This window comes from Pinus tabuliformis, chromosome 5_1 (assembly GCF_031772625.1).
Source record: "Pinus tabuliformis cultivar Carrire ecotype Pingquan chromosome 5_1, CPIR1, whole genome shotgun sequence".
Lineage (NCBI taxonomy): Eukaryota > Viridiplantae > Streptophyta > Pinopsida > Pinales > Pinaceae > Pinus > Pinus tabuliformis.
In genome coordinates, this window is record NC_142305.1 from 500,163,522 (window position 1) to 500,168,011 (window position 4,490).

Genomic DNA, 4,490 nt, shown 5'->3' on the forward strand with positions numbered 1-4,490 from the left:
ACCCTCGATCTATCTTAACTTTGGATCTACCAAGTGCCAAGAGGGATCAAATCTTTTTTCTCTCTAAAAGAGGTTTGCATCTCAAGAAATTTGATCCCTATGGGCACTTGGTAGATTTAGAGTTAAGATGGATGTAGGCTGGTTTAATTTCCCCATTTAAATAGGCTATATTTCACATGAATACCATGGGTCAATATCATAGGTTCTCAATATTTTTATTTATTTTTAATTTTATTTTGTTAAATAGGACATTACATTACAACATCTCTACCATACTAGGCTGGAGAGCGGATGGTGCAATAATAATTAATATATTGTTAATATTTAATTATAACATTAAGATATTTATGTAATATTTATGACACTTAAGTAACAATTTAATATAATATTAATGATACATTAATAACATATTAATCTATATATTGATAACATGTTAATTATACATTAATCTATATATTAACACATGTTAACTATAATGGACTATAGTTGACATGGTCAACCAGAGTCAACATGAGCATCATATTCAATATTAGTCAATATTATTGCCATGATGAGCCATGGTTCAACACATGCATCATTGTCTATGTGTACATGACCTATAGCGAACCATAGCAAACTATATTGAACCATAGTGGACGACCATGGTAACCATGGTGGCCTATAGTGGATGGCTAGAGTTAATCATAGTCAGAACATATTGAGAGGGTTATGGAGGATGTTTTTCAATAACGCCCTGGACAAGAAAAAAAAGCACAATAAAAACATTTGAATGGAGTTCATTGGATACCAGAAAATAATTAAAATATCTGTCCAAACCCAATAAATAATAGTATTAGAAAACCCTTGAAAATCTCAATTTATGAGAAACACAACCTTTATCACAAGCACACAAGTATTAAATGTCAAACCCATTACAAAGTTTTAAAGAAAAATCACTTAGGACATTTAAAATTCTTCCAAGATAACCCATCAAAGAATAAATAATTCACTGGAACTATTCATTGACTAAATGTTCAAATAACAATAACTACCCTAATAGTCATTATGTTATTCTTATATCTATGTATTATATTCATCAATCGGGTTGTACTTGGTAAAAAAATGTTTTAAACTTGCACATACCTCTACTTGTAACAATTATTCCCAAAGAACAAATAAGTATAAGTCAAATGGTCAAATGGATAAACAAGTAGAAGTCAAATAGTTCCAAAATTGAAAAATTTCACTGACCAAAAGTGGGTCTTCTAAGTTCTTTACATTGTAAGCCAATGATAATAATAAATACTGAAGATTACATTCACATTCTTGAAAATTACTACATCTTAGATAATTATACATATGAATTTGTTTTCCTACTAGAAGGGTGTAATGTCCCTCACCCTAACCAAGCAATGCTACATAGCCATAACCTAAATTTCAATAGATAATTTTCCCATATTCTTATAGAAGTATATAATTTTACGACTACAATTATCAAACCTGACACACACCATATTTCAGATGTATAAACAACAATTATGTTTGATACCCAAAAAACCCTAATTAGTAGAACTCCACAAATTCATAAATAACCTGCACTCAACATCTAGGGTTTGCATGCATCATATTTGACCCATGCTTTGTAGAATAATACCTACACATTGTTAGTAAATCCCAACTCGAATAAATATTAAAACAACATAGTTGTAAATCATGCACAATGGAAATAATTAATTGAAAACAATTAAATGTGTGACCTCGAAGTTATGGTTTCGACCATAAAATGCATAATCACCATAGAAATAACATCATAAATATATAAACTGACAGAGTAAAAATCGTGAACACTTATCTGAGCAAAAATGGGCAACTGGTTACGAGATCTCCACGTTCCACCCAGTCATAGACCTTGTGGTTCATCAATCTCAACCACGGGTCACACCCAAGCTGGGGTTGCAACTCCATAGAAAATAATAAAATAATAATAACAACATCTTTGTAAATAAGGCACTGACCCAACAGTCACAAATCACAACACTATGCTTTGCTTCCCCAAACGTACACCTAAGTGGCACACCCTTTTCTGGGGCCTGCTAGTCTCTCTACGATGCCCACCTTCTAAGGTGCCTTATGGCTAGCCAGGAACTTCTCATCATAGGGCTCCAAGAGCTCATGCTGCTTCCAGGGATTTTGAGCACCCTTCCAGGCCATAACCAATTCGACCCTTGGTCAATTCTAGAACCTAGGTGGCACACCCGTCTTTGGGCCACTAGTCCCTCATTTGATGCCCACCTTCCAAGGCTCATGAACTGATATCAAAGCCAAAAAATTTCCCATCTAGTTCTAAAACCCAATGCATATGGATCATCATTTGATCGCTTCGAACCGAGATCACCAAATCTCTAATTAGTTCAAGATTCCAATCACACGATTCATCGACTAAAAATCCCCAGTCAGTTCCAGAGTCCAATCACAAGACTCACTGACTAAAAATCCCCAGTCAACCCTAGAACCCCACATCAGGTTCACTAACTAGTTCATAACCAAATTATACTTTCCACCTCCTATCATGGAATGGGTGAGGAATACAAATGATGGTGATGTAATGAAACCATGATGATGAATGGTGGAGATGGATGGATGAATAATGGCCCCTTGCTCATATCTTTTTATAATGCATGGACCCTCTTCACCATGTCGCATGCATGGCCCTTCTCTGCCATGTGGCACCTCCCTACAACGTTGTCGACCTCTAAGTGCCATTTTCCCAACTTCAAACACCATAAATAATTTCCCATTACTGTTTAGTTTCTCTACCCCCCATAATCTTTTCCATGGAGTGGGATCTATCGCCAGCCGTTATTTTATTAATAAAAATATGTACACCATTTACAATATATTTACAATCTTGGCCCTTTGTCCATTTTAAAAAACTAGCATGTACATATCGGGCATACCATCCACAAAATCTATAATTACACAGGTATGTAGGCATGCCAAATAACTATGGATCACCAACCTATCAGATACACATGATTATTACATTAATACTTCAGGGGTAGAACTGGAGTGTTATTAAGAGGCTCTCAATATTTCATCCCTTTCCATACATCATGAATAGAATTATAATCTGCCTCATTTAGAGCATGAGGTGCACTAAGAGATAGAAAGATTAACATATCCAATTTTTCTAAAGAAAACCTTGATCTATCATCATTTTTTATTTGATTTAATTTTGAGAATTCTCTTTTATATATTGTTGTACTAGTTGTAATAGCAATGATATCTTTCCAGAGTTGCATCAAACAGGGAAATCCTTCAAACCATTCATGTTCACCTTCACATAGATTCCATGCTCCAAACACATGTTTTCTTAGGTATGATCTATAAATAGTACAAATAAATTTAGCAATTCCACTCCGAAATCTAACACTCTCTATAATAGGTAATTCTCAATCACCTAGTTTCTCACATAAACATGTTAGACATCATGTTATTTGAGAGTCTTTATCATTCATATCATCATAATAATTATGAGAATAAAAAAGTTAGCAACATTAAAAATAGTTAAATATGTGAATCTTGCACTTAGAGAATTAATCACCTTCATCACAATTTTTTTCCCCAACATAGTGCAATCATCTAGTGTCCCTAATCTTTGTGACTTTGGAAGACTCAAACTTTAATGCATATACATGTACCACAACTATGCAATCTACAAGATCAAAGGTTCCTTCTTGTGTTTTACTTTAAAATGATGATATGTGCATTGCACTGCCCCAAATATGTCTCTTATAAATTGGTTATGAAGTGAGCTAATAGTGATATTTGTAGTAGTTCCTATATATGTAATGTTAATTAAACCTTATTGAAAATTTTGATTCAACTTATTTAACTCAATAAGAACATCTGCAAGTAAATGGATGCAAATTGAACTTGAAATCTTGTGGCCAATTCATACATTTTCCTCCTAACTCTTAGTCTCTTAACAAAGCAAGCATGAGCTTAATAAGTCTTTCCATGACTTTGCCTCTCGAAATCTATCTAATATCATGAATTTGTAACACTTTTGCCCTGTTGATTTGAGATGAATCCATTATATCTTTCAATTATCCATATCATTTAGTAGGTTTCCCTTCCCATAAATAAATTTTATTTGCAAATTTATTAATAACTTGCAACATTACAAAATAAGATGAAACATCATTTGTTGTTAATGCTTCTTGATGAGCTATGTAATGGATGTTCAATCAATGAGGGGCATGCCAATGAAGCTTAGTAAATAAACTTTCACGAATACCCCTAATGGATGAAGCTCCATTAAATTCAAGTCCAACTAACTTTATTAAGGATATATATTTTTTTGCTAAAAGAGATGCCACAACATCATACATAGACCACGATGCTCCATCCCTAATTTGAAGCTAAGTTCATGAATTTTGTAGCACATTAAGCTCTTGCTTCATTTTTCCAAATATGTAATATAAACGATCAAATGTCACACCATAGTC